Consider the following 21,336-nt stretch of genomic DNA (forward strand, 5'->3'; position numbering starts at 1 on the left):
CCAGAGCCTAGGCGGATGGGTGTGTGTCCACACACTCCGGGATGATTCTCTAGCACACAGCATTTGTGTGAAATCAATGGTGGTATAAGGTATACAACTACTCCCAGCTTTGATTTACAATACTGGCCAAGGGAGAAAGAGGAAATCGTTCTCTATTCCTCTGCTCAGCCCACAAAATTCCACCTGAGCTAGGGATGTGGATGAACAGCGCTCACCCCTCCTTCCTTCATCTCGGCCTCTTCAATTGAATGCAAAAATCATTCAAAACAAAGGCACACTGGGAGACGGATGGAGGAGGCCGGGGACATGGAGTCTTGCTCTGCCAGGAACCTCATAGAACACTTCCAGCCTGCGGGAGGTAAATGGGTTCCTCAGGCTGCCACCGCCCACTCCAGAGCCAGGGCTGCAGTGACAGATGCAGCAGGCACCTCCTTGAAGGAGGAGGCTGCCAACAAAAGCCCGGGACAACGAGAAGGGCGTCACGAGGCTCCCGAGACTCCTTCCGCATGAGTCCCAGCCAGGGCCGGAGCACAGGACAATACCCAGACAGGAACTGGTGTGTTGTCTGCTCTGAAGCAAATCTTCACGGAGCATTTTTGCTCACTTAAAACACAGTCAACAAACGCAAATCTAATCCCCACTAAGTGCTAGATACTGTTCAAAACTCTAGGACCGCATAAATGAGACGGACAAGCCCCATCCTTAAGGTTTCAGAGAGAAGGCAGAGATGTCAGAAAGCAACAGGGCAGCAGGAACACATGACATCATACAGCACTCCGGCCTACTCATTCCAGAATCTTCCTCACATCATCACAGGGAGACTTCCTTGACTGGCTCCAGCCAATATCTAGGCTCATCTTACATTTCTCCCCTCTCTGCACTTCCAAGCCTTCAGCAAATCCTGTTGGCAATGCCTTCCAAGGATAGCCAGGATCCAGTCCTCCTTCACAGGTCCTGCCACCACCCCGATCCCAGAAACAGTCACCTCAATCAAAGCATTGACCACCTGACTGGTGTCCTAGGTCCCATCCTTGCCTCCTCTCCCATAACCCCTCTTTAGTGCCACAGCCAGGGCGGCCACAGGCGATCTGATCATGTCACTCCTCTGCTTGGCCCCTCCCACTTCTCTCACATGATGACCTCCAGGCTGATGAGTGGACACGGATGTGCAGTTTGATAGAAGAAATCAGTCTAATCATGAGGTTAGAGATCTATCTAACCTCATGTGAGACAGATCAGTTGGGTGACGACAGTTTACAACAATCTATTACATATTTCAAAATAGCTAGAGAATAATACAAATGTTCCTTGCATAAAGAAACATCAAACAACTTAGGTGGAGGTTATCTTAGTTACACTGATTGGATCTTTGCAAATTGTATGAATGTATTAAATGGCCACGTGGACCCCAAAATATGTATATTTATTATGGATCAATACTGTTTTTATAAAAAAAAATTCACTGGCTTCCCCTCCTCAAAGGAAAAGCCAAAGTGTTTACAGAGACAGAATCAAACCTTTGCAGCCACACCTGCTGTAACGCTGACCTCACGCTAGGCACAGCCCCTCTGGTTCCTTCCACTCTGGTCACACTGAAGTCTTGGCCGCTCCTGTAACAGTACAGGCATCCCCTCCCCTCCCTCTGCCTTTAAATTTCTTTCCCTAGATGCCTGCATGGCTCCCTCACCTCATCTTCTCCCCAAGGCCTTTCCTGAGCAGCATCAGCAAAATCTTTACAGACACCCACAGCACTGCCTTCCCCATCCCTGCTGAACTTCTATTTATATATCCATATATGTCATACATAGCATATGTTTATGTATTCACAGATACACTATGTATTTTTGTTTATTGTATTCATCATCTGACTGTCCTCGTTGGAACCTAAGCTCCGTGAGGGCAGGGCTGTATTCATTGTCTGACTGTCCTCATTGGAATGTTGGAACCTAAGCTCCGTGAGGGCAGGGCTGTATTCATTGTCTGACTGTCCTCGTTGGAACCTAAGCTCCATGAGGGCAGTGCTATTTGGGTCCACTTTGTTCGCCACTCTATTCTTATCACAACAGTATTGGGGGGTTTTTTGTTTGTTTTGTTTTTTGTGTGTGTTTTAAACTTTCATTTCAGATTGGGGGTACATGTACAGGTTTGTTATATATTAATAGGTCACCTGCGTGTCACAGAGCTTTGACGTACAGATAATTTCATCAGCCAGGTAATAAGCGCAGTATGCAAGAGGTATTTTTTTCTGATCCTCTCCCCCTCCCACCCTCCACTCTCCCATAGACCCCAGTGTGTGTTGTTCCCCTCCTAGTATCCATGTGTTCTCCTTGTTGATCTCCCACTTGTAAGCAAGAACATGCAGTATTTGGTTTTCTATTCCTATGTTAGTTAGGATAATGGCCTCCAGCTCCATCCATGTCCCTGCAAAGGACATGATCTCATTCTCTTTTATGGCTGCATAGTGTTCCATGGTGTATGTGTACCACATTTTCTTTATCCAGTCTAGCATTGATGGTCATTTAGGTTAATTTCATGTCTTTGCTATTGTGAACAGTGTAGCAATGAACATTCACATGCATGTATCTTTATGGTAGAATGATTTATATTCCTTTGGGTATATATCAAATAATAGGATTGCTGGATTGAATGGTAGTTCTGTTTTTAGCTCTTTGAGGAATCACCAAACTGCTTTCCATAGTGGCTGAACTAATTTGCATTCCCAATTTGCACCGTATAAGCATTCCCTTTTCTCCACAACCTCACCAGCATATGCTTTTTTTTTTTTCTTTTTTTGACTTTTTAATAGGCCATCTGACTAGTGTGAGATGGTATCTCATGGCGATTTGGATTTGCTTTTCTCTAATGATTAGCGATGTTAAGCATTTTCTCATATGCTTATTGGCTGTATATATGTCTTCTTTTGAAAAATGTCTGTTCATGTCCTTTGCTCACTTTTTAGTGGGGTTGGTTTTTGCTTGTAAAATTGCTTACGTTCCTTACAGGTGTAGGATATGAAACCTTTGTCAGATGCTTAGTTTGCAAATATTTTTTCCATTCTGTTTGTAGGTTGTCTGTTTACTCCGTTGAGTTTCTTTTGCCCTGCAGACGCTCTTAACTTTAATTAGATCCTGTTTGTCAATTTTTGTTTTTGTTGCAATTGCTTTTGGCATCTGCATCATGAAATCTTTGCCAAGTTCTATGTCCAGAATGGTATTTCTTAGGTTATCTTCCAGGGTTTTTATAGTTTTTAGATTTACATTTAAGTATTTAATCCATCTTGAGTTAATTTCATATGTGGTATAAGGAAGGGGTAGGTCATTCAGGAGTAGGTTGTTTAACTTCCATGTAATTTTATGATTTTGGGTGATTTTCCTTATATTTATTTGTATTTTTATTGTGCTGTGGTCTGAGAGTGTGGTTGGTATGGTTTCAATATTTTTTTGAATTTGCTAAGGATTGTTTTATGTCTGATTATGTGGTTGATTTTGGAGTATGTGCCACATGGTGATGAGAAGAATGTATATTCTATTGTTTAGGGGTGGAGAGTTTTGTAGATGTCTATGAGGTTCATTTGGTGAAGTGTTGAGTTCAGGTCCTGAATATCTATGTTAATTTTCCGCTTCAATGATTTGTCTAATACTGTCAATGGGATGTTGAAATTTCCCACTATTATTGTATGGGGATCTAAGTCTCTTCCTAGGTCTCTAAGAACTTGCTTTATGAATTTGGATGCTTCTGTATTGGATGCAGGTATAGTTAGGATAATTAGGTCTTACTGAATTGAACCATGTACTATATAATGCCCTTCTTTTTTTCATCTTTGTTGGTTTAAAGTCAGTTTCTTTTTCTGAAATTAGGATTGTAACTCTTGCTTTTTTTTCCATTTTCTATTTCTTTGATAGATTTTCCTCCATCCCTTTATTTTGAGCCAATGGATGTCACTACATGTGAGATGGGTCTCTTAAAGACAGCATACCATTAAGTCTTGTTTCTTTATCCAGCTTGCTATTCTGTGCCTTTTAATTGAGGCATTTAGCCCATTTACATTCAAAGTTAGTATTGATATGTGCAGATTTGATCCTGTCTTGGTGTTGTTAGTCATAGACTTGCTTGTGTTGTTGCTTTCTAATGTCACTGTTCTGTGTATTTAAGTGTTTTTTCAAATTGGCTGGAAATGGTCTTTCCTTTCCATATTTAGTGCTCCTTTCAGTAACTCTTGTCAGGCAGGTCTGGTGGTAACAAATTCTCTCAGCATTTGCTTGTCTGAAAAAGGGACTTATTTCTCCTTCACTTATGAAGATTAGTTTGGATATGAAATTTTTGGTTGAAAATTTTTTCTTTATGAATGTCGAATGTAGGACCCCAATCTCTTCTGGCATGTAGGGTTTCTGCTGCAAGGTCCACGGTTAGCCTGGTGGGGTTCCCTTTGTAGGTGACCTGCCCCTTCCCTCTAGCTGCCCTTAACATTTTTCCTTTCATTTTGACCGTGGATAATCTGATGATTGTGTCTTGGGGATGTTCTTCTTCTGTAATATCTCACAGGGGTGCTCTACATTTCCTGAATTTGAATTTTGGTGTCTCTAGTGAAGTTGGGGAAGTTTTCATGGATGATATCCTGAAATATGTTTTCCAAGCTGCTTGCTTTCTCCCTGTCTCTTTCAGGGATACCAGTGAGTTGCAGATTTGGTCACTTTACATAATCCCACACGCCTTCCTCGGAGGCTTTGCTTGTTCTTCTTCATTTCCTTCCTTTATTTTTGTTTGACCGAATTATTTCAGACAGACAGCTCTCAAGCTCTGAGATTTTTTCAGCTAGGTCAATTCTGCTTTTAATACTTGCAATTGCATTATTTAATTCTTGTAGTGTGTTTTTTAAGCTCTGTCACATCAGCTTGCTTCTTTTTTATAACGGCTATTTTGTTCTTATATCATTTTATTGTGATTCTTAATTTCCTTAGATTGGGTTTTGATGTTCTCTTGAATCTCAGTGATCTTTGTTTCTATCCATATTCTGAATTCTATTTATATCATTTCAGCCATTTCAGCCTCGTTAAGAACCTTTACCGGGGAACTAGTGCAGTCATTTAGAAGAAAAAAGGCACTCCAGCTTTTTTGGTTGCCAGAGTTTTGTGTTTGCTCTTTCTCATTTGTGTGGGCTGATATTTCTTCAGTATTTGAAGTTGGGTCCTTTGGATGGGTTTTTTTGCTTTTTTCTTATTTGATGAACGTTCTAGGGGGTTTGATTATGGTATAAGGTGGGTTCAGTTGACTGGCTTCAATTCTAGTCTGCTCCTGGGTCTCTGAGGAGCCCCCTCTGATTACTGTTTTCATGCCTGTATTTCTTTTGTTCAGTATGCTGGTCCATGAGGCTCCCTCAGGCAGGAGCCGCAATTGGCAGACAAGCTGTATACTTGCCAGGTTGGTCCTAATCTGCTGTCCATATGCTCCCTGGGGAAATATGAGGTTGTGCCTGTCCATAGAACTCAGGCGGAAACAGGACTGCTGTGTTGGAAGCTCTCTGGGTGTGACACATCTGGCTCTGGGAGGCAAGAGAGGGTGGAGTTCCCTGCCCAGCCATCCACATGTTTCCAGAGCAACAGGAGACTGTGCCCCTTGGCAAACTTAGGCAGAAGTAGGACCACTGAGCCAGAAGCTCTAGCAGGAGTGACTTGCCTGGTTACCAGTGGCAGGGGTGGGTAACAATGCCTGCCTGCCATCCAAATGCTTCCTGGGACCACAGGAGGCTGCACCCACCAGCTGAGTTCCCACAGAAGCAGGGCCACTGGACCAAAAGCTCTAGCAAGCATTGCCCTCCTGGCTGTCAGTCAACACTGGTGTTAAAAGGAAAACCTTAAACAAATTAAATGTAACAGAGTTTAATTGAGCAAATAATGATTCACAAATTAGGGAACCCCCAGTATCTGAACAGGTTCAGAGCGACTCTGGAGCTGCTATGTGGTCAGATGACATTTATAGACAGAAAAAGGAAAGTGGACCACAGAAAACAGAGTGAGGTGCAGATGCAGCCGGATTGGTTACAGCTCAGCATTTGCTGTATTTGAACATGGTTTGAAGTATTGGCTACCTGTAATTGTTGACACTCAGCAATTGGTACAAGAGCACGTTGCAGCATGGTTGAACATGCAGTTAGGTTACTGTTCAGTAGGCATGGAGAAATCTTTGAGCCAAACTTAAGCTGCATGCAGCAGCTTTAGGCTAAGCTTAACACAAGGCACATAGTAGGTGGTCAAGAAATGTTTGCTGTCAGCAAACATTTGCTCAAATATGTTTGACAGCAAACATTTCTTGAGCAACTACTGTGTGCCTAGTGTTAAGTTTAGTCTAAAGCTGCCTCACATAGTTTAAACACTGAAGGGAAAACATAACTACATCAGTCAAGGTTTCCCTGGGGGTGTAATACCTGAAGGATGAACCTGTGCCCAGTCTGCCCTGCCAGCAGAGGAAATGGCATGAGGAAGGGGAATAGGAGGCGGTTCTTCCGGCTTGTGGCCACACTTCCAGCCTCCAGGAGTGGTCATGTGATTCAGGGTGGCCAATCAGAGCATTGCAAATTCTGGACATGCCACTGGCTCAGAGACAGACGTATTATCCAATCAGAGCCAATGAGATGCAAGCTTGAGACTTGGGCTGGAACTCTTGAGAAAGAAATGTTTTTCCTCCCTTTGTTTCTGAGAATGACTCATGAAACCACCCTTGGAAATATAAAGGGTGCAACAAAAAATGAAAAACCTCGCAGCATTTATTTTACATCCACCAATAAGCCTCAAAGCGCGATGCGCAACTTAAAAATCAAAACCCACAGCTCACACAGTTGTCATTGTGCTGCTCTGTGAATCACAGATGTGGACAAAGAGCCACCTGGTATGTGTGATGTTTTGGCGTCATTTGGAGGCTGTTAAGAAAGAAAGCCAAGGGATTCTCAGAGATGTGTCACAGCCACCTGTGCAGCCCCTGGAAAGCCTCTGAGTGGAGAAGGTCTGCCTTGAAAGGCCCCAGTCTTTTTATTTTTATTTGCTTTCTCTTCTTTCCTCAGCCAAAGGCCCAACAGGCTGGTGTGGGCTTCCCCAGCCACATCAAAACCTCCTCTCAGGAAATCTACTGAAAACTCATTCATGTTGAATTGTAAATTGCATAAAGGCATGCTCTCTTCTGCCTTTCAATGATGCTCGGTTGTTGTTGTTTTTTTTTCTGGAAGGCAACAGGTCCCCAGTGAAAGCATTTCAGATGTTTGCAATAATATCCATTGTGATTCTCAGAGGTTGGAAATAATAGGAAATGCCACCTACATTAACAAGTTAAAAAAATTGTCACATGATTGAAAAGTCCAGCTTGGGGCTAGCTTAGGGTGTTTTATTTAGAACTCCAAAATATATCACCAGAACATCCCCTTTCTCCCTCTCCCTCCCTCCTTCTCTCTCTCTCCCCCTACCCCCACTCTTTCTCACTTTTTCTTCCCTATAGACACTCTTCTGTATGAGTTTCATTCTCACAGAGCTGTCCTTGTGGGAGCAAGATGGATGCCTCAGAACTGGCTCACATCCAATAGAAAAGAGTGTTTGTCTTCTAGGGCATTCCTGTATAAATCCTGGGATGTGTTCTTATGGGACCTAGTTAGGTCACCTCCTTATCCTTGAGCCCAGCACTGCAGCCAGGGATCCAAACATACTGGTTGTCCAAACCCTAAGTCATCTCAAAGCACATGAACTCAATGAGGAGTTTGGGGAGTAGGGTCCCCCAGGGTCAACCTGTGTATTGTCACTACAGAGAAGGGCAGTGGACTCTCTGCAGCAAGACCAGCCCATGTCCCCTGCAGCCTCTTAGGAGTGGGATAGCCTCGGGGTTGGGAACAGTGTAAGAACCCACAGAGCAGCTGATGGGAGAGCTGCTCTCGCCTAAAGCCAGCCACACTTCAAACACTCGGAGGAAGACTGACTTGGGCTCAAGTATTACTCTTGAAAAATTTGCTAAGGTTTTTGTTGTTGTTGTTGCAACTTACAGGCTCAGGTGTTCATTAACAGTCCTGAATAAACCAGTATCCACCAAATATTTCAGACATGTCCACTGATAAAAATCAAAGGGGGCAGGCCGAGGCGGGTGGATCACGAGGTCAAGAGATTGAGACCATTCTGGCCAAAATGGTGAAACCCCGTCTCTACTAAAAAGTACAAAAATTAGCTGGGTATGGTGGCTTTCGCCTGTAGGCCCAGCTATTCAGGAGGCTGAGGCAGGAGAATTGCTTGAACCCGGGAGGCGGAGGTTGCAGTGAGCCGAGATCATGTCACTGCACTCCAGCCTGGCAACAGAGAGAGACCATCTCAAAAAAAATTAAAAAAAAAAAATTCAAAGGGGGCTGTAGCCCTACCTGATTACAGCTGCTCTTGGTGAACCTGCTTTATTTTACAGCATTTCAACAGCATCAACATCCACCCTTGCTTCTGCACCAGAGACACACACCAGTGGAAATCAGGTGTAATAAAGCTTGACACATTCCCCTAAGGTGGATCAAAGTAGAATCTTTCTCTCTGTGAGAGTAGCAAACTGCTGTGAGGAGAAGGAGTATAATTTCGGGGATGGGAGCACAACACATAACAAGCTGAATAAACAACTGGGAGGAAGAGAAGAGTGGAAAATCAGAGAGGCTCTTCCGCAGCTATTTTCAGCATCCCTGGTGGAGCGCTTCAGTGTTGGGGCCTGAATGGCCTGACTCCTCTTCCAGCAGCCTGTTCCTGAGGAGAGGAGAGCCGTGGGGAGCTGGCTCCCGTGCAGTTCTGTTTCAGCAATCCAGCTGGACGCCCGACCACCTGCACTGCCACAGGGACAGCCCTCAGGAGGCAGCTTCCTAATTAGTCGCTTCTTTTTTTCCTCCACCTGCAGATCCTATAACTTCCGATCAGCTTTTTTGTCCGCATCCCAAGAGTTTAGCCAAATGGCTTCAAATATTCAGCTAAGGAATGGAGAAGTTGCAGGGATTGCACCTCCTCACTGACCCCTGCTGCCTCCTTTGAAGACTTCCTGTGTCACCTGCAGGGAAGAGTTCTCGGGAAGCAGACTGGCCATATAACAATAGCATCCCCCGTGTACAAGCTTGATACCTTTGATGCATTGACACAGGAGATGCACTTTTGATTAGTGAAGGAGTGTCTCTGAGGCTCTTTTATTCAGGAGGGGTAATGGTTTAGACTGACCTCCCAATAGACACTTTCTTCAATCCATCATGTGGCCAAAGGGTGGTCATTTTGATAGGAATCCTTTAATATTGGAAAGGACTCTGTAGCTGCAGAGTGGGAGTGACCACCTGCGGGATACAGGGATTGACCCTGGTGGTCCCCCCTCCATCCAATGGAGATCCAAGTGGATTCATGGCAGGGAGAGTTAGGGGGAAATAAAGATGCACTGTATCACATAAACTTTGCATACTCACCTGGCATTATTACTGATTTTCGATCATGGCATTCTATTTGGACAAGAAATAGTGGTGATTCTTTCCTAAAGTTGACTTCCTAATGTTAGGATTTTGTTATTGCTGGATTAGGAGTTGATATGGTTTGGCTGTGTCCCCACCCAAATCTTATCTTGAATTGTTGCTCCCATAATCCCCACGTGTCATGCGAGGGACCCAGTGGGAGGTAATTGAAACATGGAGGCGGATCTTTCCCATGCTGTTCTCGTGATGGTGAATAAGTGTCATGAGACCTGATGGTTTTATAAAGGGCAGTTCCCCTGCACAAGCTCTCTTGTCTGCCACCGTGTAAGACATGCCTTTGCTCTTCCTACACCTTCTACCGTGATTGTGAGGCCTCCCAGCCATGTGGAACTGTGAGTCCATTAAACTTCTTTTTCATTGTAAATTACCCATTCTCAGGTATTTCCTCACAGCAGTATGAAAATGGATAATATGGGAGTAAATGTATTAGTTTAGAGAAAACAACATTTCTGCTTCCTATCCATAGGCTCATCTTGTAAGTTCTTCTTCCACTATATCAATCTGTTTCTAAAACCTAATGTGTGATTTCAGAATTGTTAGTAGATTATTTCACTCCTGATGCAGGATTAAAAGTAGTTAGATATAGCCAAGAGTGGTGGTTCACACCTGTAATCCCAGCACTTCGGGAGGCTGAGACGGGCGGATCACTTGAGCTCAGGAATTCGAGACCAGCCTGAGCAACATGGCAAAACCCTATCTCTACCAAAAATACAAAAATTAGCTGGGTACATACCTGTTATCCTAGCTACTAAGGATGCTGATGGAGGAGAATTGCTGGAACCTGGGAAGTCGAGGCTGCAGTGAGCCATGATGGCGCCACTGCACTCCATCCTGGATGACAGAACGAGACCCTGTTTCAAAAAAAAAAAAAAAAGTAGATGGACATGTTATAGCAATAAGAATAGAAACTGTGATTTTTTAATACTTTTTGGATGCTTACTTCATAGCAGGTAAGGATTTGCTTCTTTAATCCTCACAGCAACCCTATGCAATAGGTATTTTTATCAGTTATAGTTTGACACATATATTTTCTGTTTTAATTTTTACTTTATTGTAAATTAACAGTTTATAAGTATATATATTTACGGAGCACAAAGTGATGTTATGGTTGATGAATAAAATGTGAAATAATTAAATCAAACTAATTAATATATCCTTCACTTAAGATACTTATTTTTTGTAGTGAGGACAGTTGAAATTTACTCCCTTGACACTTTTTGAAATGTACAATATACTATTATTAACTATATTCTCCACACTGTGAGATAGATTTTTAAAAAATAACTTATTCTTTCTGGCTAACTGAGGCCTTGTACCAAAACCTCAATGTCTGTAATGACCATTGTACTCTCTGCTTTGATGAGATCATTATTTTAGTTTAGAGTCCACGTATGAGAAAATGTAGTATTTGTCTTTCTGGGCCTTGTGTATTTCACTTAGCATAATGTTCTCAAATTTCATACATATTGTCAAAAATGATACAATGTTTTTTAATATCTGGGTAGTATTCCATTGTTTATATGTGGATGGATTTACCTATCCATCTGTTGATGGACACTTAGGTTGGTTCCCTAACTCGGCTCTTGTAAGTAGTGCTGCAGTGAACGCAGGAGTGCAGACATCTCTTCGACATGCTAATTTCAGATCTTTGGGGTATATACCCAGCAGTGGGATTGATAGATTATATGGTAATTCTATTTTCGTTTTTGGAGGAACTTCCATACGGTTCTCCACAATAACCAGATTAATTTACATTTCCACCAACAGTATACAAAGGTTCCCTTTTTGTTACATCCTTGCCCACACTTGCTATATTTTTAATAATTCTTAATGATTTTTTATAATTTTAACAATTCTTAATAATAGCCATTAAGACAGGTATGAGGTGATAGTAAAAGCAAGGAATGGTTTTAATCATCATTCCCTAATGCTTCGTAATGTTGAGCATTTTTAAATACATCTGTTGACTATTTGCAGCTCTTCTTTTGTGAAATGTCTACTCGGTTCCCTTGCCCATGTTTTAATTGGATTGTTTTCTTAGTATTGAGTTGTTTGAATTTCTTATATATTTTAGATGTTAACCCTTATTGGATGTATGGCTTGCAAATATTTTCTCCCATTCCACTGTTTATATCTTCACACTGTCAATTGTTTCCTTTGCTATGCAGAAATATTTATCTTTCATTCAATTTCATTTGTCTATTTTGTTTTTGTTGCCTGTACTTTCAAGGTTAAGTACAGAAAATTATTGCCCACACAAAACTCATACAGTGTTTTCCCTGTGTTTTCTTCTAGTCATTTTGCAGGTTCTGGTTTTGTGTTTAATCTATTTGTCTTTAATCTATTTTGAGTTGATTTTTGGATGTGATATGTGATAAGGGTCCAGTTTTATGCTTCTGCGTGTGGATATCCAGTTTTCCCAGTGTCATTTATTAAAGAGACTGTCCTTTCCCATTGTGTATTCCTGGAACCTTTGTTGGAAATCAATGGACTTTACAAGCATGGATTCATTTCTATGCTTTCTGTTCTGCGCCATCGAAAGTGGTATTATTTTTATCCTCATTTTTGAGGTGAGGGAATTGAGGCACAGAGAGTTCTGACGCTTCATCACAGATCACATACATGGTATCCATTTCCAACCCTTTTCTATCTTCCTCTATTACTCATCTTCTAGAATAGGGGTTGGCAAACTATGCCTACTTGGGGATGAGATTAGGCATGTTTACCTGTTGAGTATTGTCTATGGCTGCTTTTGTGCTACAGTGACAGAGTGGACATATAAAAATTATATACAATCCAAAGTTCAGTATCCATAAAGAAAGTTTCATTGCAGCACAGCCACACCCACTCATTTATATCTTGTTAATGGCTGCTTTTGCATGACCAGGGCAGAGTTGAGCTGTTGTGAGAGAAATCATATGGCCTGCGATACTGAAAATACTTACCCAGTCCTTTGTAGAGAAAGTGCCAATCTCTGCTCATGGACTTTACTGGGCCTTTTCTTCATGGGTGGTGACTTTCATGATTATTTACTGAAACTTACTCCCCCAGCCAAAAGTAACTCCTCCACAGATGCTTGCAATTCTTCCAACAAGACTTCATGCCATTGGATTAAGCATTGATCTCTCCCTACAATCCTTTATTAAAGTTAATACATTTCTAGGTGAGATTGTATATATCAATTCCTGGAAATTTTTGTCATGATGAATTGTTTAGATCACTTTTCTTTTTGATAGGCAAATCTGGACAAGCAGAGATTAATATTCTGGAGAAATGGGAATGCCTCAAAAAAAAATGAGAGAAAATGGGTCAAAGATGGACCAACCTTGCCCTATATCTTAAGGTTAGTCTAGAACAGCATCATCAAATAAACCTCACACAAGGTACTCCTCCCAGTACCATACCCAGGGCAGACATCACCAGTCAAATACACCACACCATTTTACTGTGCTCAGACATTGGTTGACAATCCCCAGTACTGCCAATCATGGGGCATCTTAGACCTAGAAAGAAACCGCATGACCTCCCCATGCCACCCCACTTACATAGAATTTGCATAAAGGATTTTGGAGAACATTTAGACCAGGAATCACAAGCCCAGAAGAATACAAGAGCCAGGAGATAATTTAAATGAGTAAAAGCAATAAGGAATCATGAGGATTGCAGCAGACTGAGGGACATATGCCCTTTCTAGAGATAAAGCCACAACTACATCCTACCTGACTGTTGCTACGTGAAAAGAGTATAACATGTTGCTTAAGCATTTTAGCTCCTGAGTCAAATTGCATGGATTTAAATCCTTGTTCTGATATTTATAAAAAACAACAACCAGGGCAAGATCCATAAACTCTTTTTTTTTTTTTTTTTTTTTTGAGATGGAGTCTCGCTCTGTCGCCCAGGCTGCAGTGCAGTGGCACAGTCTCAGCTCACTGCAGCCTCTGACTCCTGGGTTCAAGCCATTTTCCTGCCTCAGCCTCCCAAGTAGCTGAGATTACAGGCACCTGCCACCATACCCAGCTAATTTTTGTTTTTTTGGTAGAGATGGGATTTCACCATGTTGGCCCGGCTGGTCTCGAATTCCTGACCTCAAGTGATCCGCCTGTGTCGGCTTCCCAAAGTGCTGGGATTACAGGTGTGAGCCACCACGACTGGCCCCCATAAACTCTTTATTCCTCAGTTTTTTCTGTTGTTGAAGGAACATAATCCATTTAACATGAGAAACTTTGATTCTAACAGACTTTCAGTTCTGTGACCAGAGAAAAACACATGTGGTTGTGTTGGAAAATTAATCAGAGTCACTTCAATTATGCGTAAATTCCCTTATAAGTAGGAATATGCCTTCAGCTATGTTCTTAATTTTAGGACTATCTGCACAAATCCTTCCCTGGTTTAATTATTTAGAACCAGATAAGTGGGTCAGGGTCACAAGGTAATATGAATTTCCTATAAGCTTCTCCTTGTTGCTTTTGATCTTGTCCCCCACCCCAAAATCTACTCTCCACTCAAGAGTCAAAGTGATCCTTTTAAAATATGGGCCACATCACATTATTTCTCCACTCAAAATCCTCCCATGGTTTCTGTCTCCAACTCAGTGAAAGCTACATTCCTTACAAGTGCCTCTAAGGCCTATTCCATCTCCCCGCCCTTCCTCTTAGCCCCTACCATCCCGACCTCATTTCCTGCAACTCTCCTTCTGGCCACACTGGGCTTCTTGATGACTCTTGGAGCCTCCCAGGCCTGTGCTTGCCTGGAGACCTCACCCTGCCTTTCTCCCTCCTGCTGGATGCATGCAGCTCCCCCTCACTGTCTTTGGATCTCTGCTCAAATCTCCCCAGTTTCAATAGCAATGCCCCATCTCTGACATTCCCCATCCTTCTTCCCTGCTCTATGTTTCTTCATAGAACTTATCACCAAAGCCTTCCTATATTTTTTGCTTGTTATCTGTTCATTGTCTGCCTCTACAAGGGTAAGGACTAGTTGGTTTTGATCGTTACTGATTCCCCAAGCCTGGAACAATGCCTGCTGCCCACTGGGCTATCAATATTTGTTGAAAGAAAGATCTTATCTAAGAAGTCACAGTGGATGAGGATGGAGAGGGCCATCTCTCTTGGTTGTCACATAGAGGATTCTGATTATCATGGGGAGGAGGAGGACTCCTCTCTTCAGTGGAATAAAACATAGAAACAACTCTGAACAACATTTTCTTCATTTGGATGAGGAGACACCTGTATATTCACTGTAGGGTGGATTTTTCCTGAACCTTCACATGAAAAAGTAAAAATATACCCTGGATGGTGGATGAGACTCCCTCCAGGCCAAAAGAAAAATAAGCACAAGTTTCAAGAGTTGAATTAATGGATAATGTTTCTTTTTATTTTTATTCAACTTTTATTTTAGGTTTGGGGGTACACGTGAAGGTTTGTTACATAGGTAAACTCATGTCATGAAGATTTATTGTACAGATTATTTCATCAGCCAGGAATTAAGCCAAGCGCCCAATAGTGATCTTTTCTGCTCCTCTCCCTGCTCCCACCTCCACCCTCAGGTACACCCCCAGGTCTGTTGTTTCCTTCTTTGTGTTCGTAAGTTCTTATAGTTTAGCTCCCACTTATAAGTGAGAACATGCGTTGTTTGGATTTGTATTGATGGGTAATGTTTAGGATTGTATTCAGATGGCTCTATCAGTCCAGTTCAGAAAAGATTAAACCTATGGTGAGAATAGCTGCAGAGTTAATGTTCTGGACATAAAGGTAAGACAACAGGGGCGAGGTTAGGAAGAGAGGGGCCCAGCCCTAATTGCTTCTCCATATTTTCTGTTTTCTACATGGAGAAGAACAAATGGGACAGCAAATTAAAATTCTTTATCAGTCTAAATAAAAACAAGGAGCCATGGGCCAAGGGTTCCTTTAACAGGTACTGGGTCGATAATGAAAGTAAACCATGAGGATTGCAAATGGTTGCTTCCCAACCCCTGAAGGTCAAAATGACAAAAGTTGGGCTTTAGAGTCCAAACTAGAGACCTGGTCAGAAGAGCTTCAGTTTAAGAGATGTTCAAGAAAAATCTTCACTATAGGCAAATTTTGCCTTTCTGTAGACTGTAACTCTTAGGTAAAATGTGACTTCATTGCACTTAGCACATTGTAGTCCTTAGTTATGTATGGGTGGGCGAATCTGATAGAGTTGGAGGAATTCAAGACTGGGGACATGTCTTACTCATTTCTATATTCCTGGACTTACCAGAAGGCCTGGCATGTAGCAGTTGCTTAATAAATAGTGATTTGTTGAATGAATGAGTAACAAACCCATCTTTGTATTAAAAATTGATAAACATCCAATGAGATACAAAGTATTAGATCCTTCATTTGCCTTTTATGGTATTTCCAGTTAGGCTGAGTTTTTAACACACATACTTTGTGTTTAATGGGTTATTTTAGTAAAATTCGATTTTGGATGTGTTATTTGCAAAATGCTCTAAAGCATGGTGGGCAAGATACTACGGGTCAAGGGATTTGTAATGGGTGCCACCTGGTGGCAGCAGTCCAAATTGCAGGCATAGCGCCTTCTGGGTTTCTAACATGCCTGTAAGGGTGAACCTTGCTGATTTGCCTCCATTTCTGTGATGGAGAATTATTTACTTGACTTTTAGTTCTGTGACCACAAAAGAAAATTGCTATATGAAGAAGAAAAACATATTGGCAACAGCTGCATTAAAACATGAGTTATATGCCATATGTCACCTTAAAACCTCTAACTAAACATGCAGGGAATTAAACACTGTGTATCATGTACAGAGTGCATGTAATTGGCATAAAGCTATTATATGATTTTTGAAGCCCAACGTTAGAATGGTAGTGTTGTATAGAGTGATTTAGGATTTGAACCTCCTTTGGTGCTAAAATGAGGCACATAGCTGCCACCAGGCACATCACAGTTAAAATGTGTAACATACCCGCTGTACTTCAAACCTCCCATTTATGCCACAAAGTCTCACCAATGGAGGCAGTGATAGATAGTTAGTACCCAGCCAGCCCTGTCCTCTGAAACAAGAAAATAAAGATTAATAAGAGGAGAAAACAATGGCAAAAATATTTGTACAACCCTAAATTTGAGATTATATTTATCCAAAAGGGGTATTTTTCATGATTAGTCTTTCAGGGCCTTACAGTTTCTGTCTTATAAGAATTTGCCACAGAGTCTTGATTTCAATTTTAGAGACAATTACAGAAGCTTCTGCCATCTTTCCCCTTATGGGAAGGTCTTTGATCCAAGACCAGAGGAAAAACAAGTATCACATAATGAGTGTGTGTGATCAAGATGAAAACCAAGCTCAAAGTTCTTCTAAGTGAAACTAGTGATGATACATTTCTTACTTTGGAGGTCATGGCTACAGTCAAGGAAGAAAATCAGTGGATTTCAAATTCCAAATAAGGACTCCTATTTGGATTCTGATGTTCCTGAGCAAAATTTCCTAGGACAAATTGCCCAGGATGGAGGCCCCATGGGTCTCTTCCAGACCTCTCCAGTGAGTGTAGACGCAGGTCAAGGTAGTAGCAACCATTCGAGGTCCAGCCAAGAGTAAGACTCAGGCCCTGGTGAAGACCAGAAATGAGCACTGTGCCTCCACTAGATGCGAATTTTTTTTCTATGGGGCCAGGTTCAGACTTTAGAGACCCAAGGTTCAGAAGATATGATGGAGGCTCTCATACAGAATTCAAAATTAAAATGTTTGTAACTGATTTAATGAAGAGTCTTCGGCATAAACATAAATAATTTAACAAGTGTTTATTGAGTTTCTGATACATGCGAGCCACTGATCAGAGTGCTGGAGATTAAGCAGTAACAAAAAAGTCCCTGCCCTAATGAGTTTCCAACTGAAGGATGAAAACAGGATACTGCGTGTGTGTGTGTGTGTGTGTGTGTGTGTGTGTGTGTGTGGTTCATTATACCCTATGATACAGTATCATATATATAGTTTCCTCTTTAGAGAAGAAAAACAGGAGGCATAGAGATATATATATAATCTTTTATTGAGATACATATAAATATACATATATATCTCCTGTATCTTATATAATTAGTATCATATATGTAGTTTCTTTTACAGGGGAGAAAACTAGGATACACACATACATCCACATATATCTCATCTTCTATATAACCTATATAGAGCTATATTTATATATGTTTTATTTTCATATATATCCTTTATAATAGTTTCATATATACAGTTTCTTCCACAGACAGGAAAATGGGAGATATTTTCATATAGATCTCTCTGTTCTCTATTCTATATGTGTAACTTCTTATACATAACCTATTTTAAATATACGTGTATATATCCCATATCCTATGTGGAACAGTGTGTGTGTGTGTTGTGTGTGTCCTATTTCCCTTCTCTGTGTCTGTTCAGCAAGGTATATGTATGTGTGCACACATATATGTGTAGCATATGTTATATATGTGCCTCCCTGGAAAGGTGGCTTTGAGTAGATTCTACATAGGCTAAGTGAGCAAGTCATGTGACGGTCAGAAAGGAAGAACAGTCCAGGCACTGTGGCAGGAAGCAAGGCCCACGTGCCTTGTTGGGGAAATAGCCAGGTCTGAGGAGCCCGAGATCAGCACCACTGGCAGTGACCCAGAGGGGACGTCTGGAGCCGGGTCTGGAAAGAGGGGAAACAGCTTTCTAGGAGCCCCTAGCCACATCTGGGGCTGCACCTTTTGTGCCGAGACAGCACCCGGGGCCTGTCCTGAGGTCTGAGGAGGTCTCACCAGCAGGACAGCAAGAGCTCTGGGCTGCTCCATTGAGAACAGAGAGCTGGGACCTGGGCTCGGAATCTGTATTAGTTTCCCACCACTGCTGTAAAGAAGGACCACAAATTTAGTGGCTTAAAACAACACAAATGTATTATTTTACAGTTCTGTAGGTTAGAAACCAACCTGAGTTGTGCTGGGCTAAAATCAAGGTCTCAACAGGACTGTGTTGTTTTCTGGATGTTCTAGGGGAATATCTCTCCTTGACTTTCCAGCTGTCAGAGGCCCCCACATGTGCAGGCCCTAGACCCCCCACTCCATCTGCAGGCCCCCAAGACCCCTCCCTCCATCTGCAGATCCCCAAGACCCCTCCCTCCATCTGCAGGCCAAGTCCACTCCCTCCATCTGCAGGCCCGAGACCCCCTCCGTGCATCTGCAGGCCCCCAAGACCCCTCCCTCCATCTGCATGCCTGAGACCCCTCCCTCTATCTGCAGGTCCCAGACCCCCTCCCTCCATCTGCAGGCCCCCAAGACCCCTCCCTCCATCTGCAGGCCTGAGACCCGCTCCCTGCATCTGCTGTCCATCCCTGTATCTTCACAGCCAGCCATGCTGCATCTCTAACTTTTTTCCTCTAGTCTCACCTCCCTCTGATTCTCATTTTCTGCCTCCCTCTTCCACTTTTAAAGGCTCTTTGATTACACTGCCCTACTTGAATAATCAGGATAGCTTCCCCCTTCAACATCAGCTGTTAGCAACCCCATTTCCATCAGCAACCTCACTTTCCCGTCATGTAACCTAACACATTCACAGTCTGCAGGGGAGAGGACACTGACGTCTTTGCCGAGCTTGACTCTGCCTGCCACAGACACCCTTAACAACATCCCAGCAGACCAGACTTGCTTCTCTTGAAATTTAAACGGCGTTGTGCCACCTGAACCTTCCTTATGCACTAACTTCCTCAGTTTTGAGGTGACAGAATGAGAGAGGGAAATGTTAAGTGCATTCTCCTGATTTCCCGTGGGGATGCCTAGCCTTCCTCCGGATGGACCTCACACACCCTGGGTCAGATGCACAGTGGGCCATGGGCCAGCTCTCCAGGCCACAACAGCCCTCACAGCCAGCCACGCTGGCAATGACCCTGGAGGGTAGCCCTCGTTCCTCACCATGTGCAGTCCTCACCCCCCACAAAGTCATCTAATCTCTTGGTCCTGATTCTGAGGCCTGAGCTGGGGCCGTCTTCCTTACTTCCCAGGGATTGGAAACTTGAAAGAGAGCTTTCCCATCAGCCTGGCGTTTGGTTCTTTCATTATCTCCAGGCAACATCGGGTACAATAACAGCCTGGGCTCCCAAACTTTCAGATTGGAATTGGTCCCCTGTCCCTGAGGCTGAAAAGTGGTGGTTTAGACACCTCCAAAGGCTATGAGCAAATCTTTAGGGCTTCCCTCCAATGGCTTAATGAAAACTCACCTCTGAGGGACTTCCTCCTCTCTCATGGGGACCTGAAGGCCAGATGTACTTCCCCTTCTGGATTCCTCCCATCCCCTGTAAAACAGCCTCTCTTGTCCTGCAGTCCCTACTTTTTTGTTGACCTTGTTGACCAGTAAAGGGTGGGTAGCATCAATTCTGTTGTAACCAAATGGCACTGTGGGTCCTCCAGGAAAGTGGGTGGTCTCAGCCACTCAAGCACTCAGAAGTCAGAACGGTGCTTGCCAGGAACATTATACTCTCAGCTACAGCCTTAATCAATTCAGGGGACGTAGAACTCAGCACCTAACAACACTGTTTCATTTCTGATTAAGCTCATAGAGGCTGAGATCTCTCTCTCTCTCTCTCTCTCTCTCTCTCATGTCTCTCCCTCACTCCATCTCCCTCTCCCCCTCTCCCTTTCTCCCTCTCTCTCCTTCCCTCTCTCTCTCATTTATCTCTATTATCTATCTATCTATCTACCCATCTATCTATCTTCTAGTTTCATCTTTTGCCCTTCAAATATCCATCCTGTGCTTCAGACACACCTGTGCCTGACAACTAGTATGTGTCTCCAGAAGCCCACTGGGGACCAAAACTGTCTCTAGTTGGAAACCACAGGGCTAGGAAGATATGCCTGGGTCAGAACATATGAAGCCAGCATGCCATATTGCCCATGTGTATCTGGTATCTCTTGTCACAATAATGCTACAGAACAAAAATCACAACCCCTAATGACTTGAAACAGTGAGCATTTATTTCACCAAGAAGCCTGCGGGTCAGCTGGTCTGTGCTTGAATCTGCAGTCAGCTGGAGTATTGGCCAATCCAGGAAGGCTTCATGCATACGTTGGTGGCTTTGGCAGGCTAGGTGTTGAAAGGTGACTGGGCGCCCTGAGCTTCACCCTCTAGGAGGCCAGCCAGGACCTGCTCACAAGGCAACAGCAGAGTCCTGGAGAAAGAGAACAGCTTCCAGAGGTTTGTGGGGCCTTGTCTCAGGGCTGACGCAAGTCTGTTGGCCAAAATTTGTCTCCATGCCCACATTCAAGGGATAGAAAACAGACTTCAACTCTTGATGGAAGAAGCTGCAAAGTCCTGTTGCAAAGAGGATGGGTGAGTTGTGGGAGGGAGATTAAAATTGCAGCCATTGTTGCTGTCAGTCTACCGCGTCATTTTAAGACAACATATATAGCATGTATTTGGCACGTCCAACTATGATTTCCTGAATATTCTTCTTTCAAACCATATTAAATTGTAAAAGTAGTTGATGTAAAGAAACATATTAGTAAGTAATAATACGGGATAGGGTGACAGTGAGGGTAACACACAAGTGGCCAGAAAAGACTTCTTTACTATGTGACTTCATAAAAGTGGAGAAAGTGTTTCCGTCAGTGGTAAGTGCAGGTAAATCTCTTCGTGGAAATGTGTGATTACTTCGTTTTGTCCTATTTGGAAGCATGACTCCACAGGAAAAGGAACAAGGGAAGTTCCAGTGCCACAGGATGACTCACCATTTCTTAGAAGGAGGTGAGAAATAGGATGTCCTACTGACTGTGACTACGCAGCAGTACAAAGAAGACACATTCCCGTTGCACAGCTGTGTCCGTTACCATTT

The 21,336-nt window shown here is 42.9% G+C and overlaps 1 protein-coding gene across 1 annotated transcript in view; it reads left to right on the forward strand.

Annotated features, from left to right (window-relative positions):
• TMEM132D (transmembrane protein 132D) overlaps window positions 1-21,336 on the forward strand; it is an 867,237-nt gene that overhangs the window by 692,790 nt on the left and 153,111 nt on the right. The window lies entirely within an intron of this gene.

The sequence above is a fragment of the Rhinopithecus roxellana genome, chromosome 10 (assembly GCF_007565055.1).
Source record: "Rhinopithecus roxellana isolate Shanxi Qingling chromosome 10, ASM756505v1, whole genome shotgun sequence".
Classification (NCBI taxonomy): Eukaryota; Metazoa; Chordata; class Mammalia; order Primates; family Cercopithecidae; genus Rhinopithecus; species Rhinopithecus roxellana.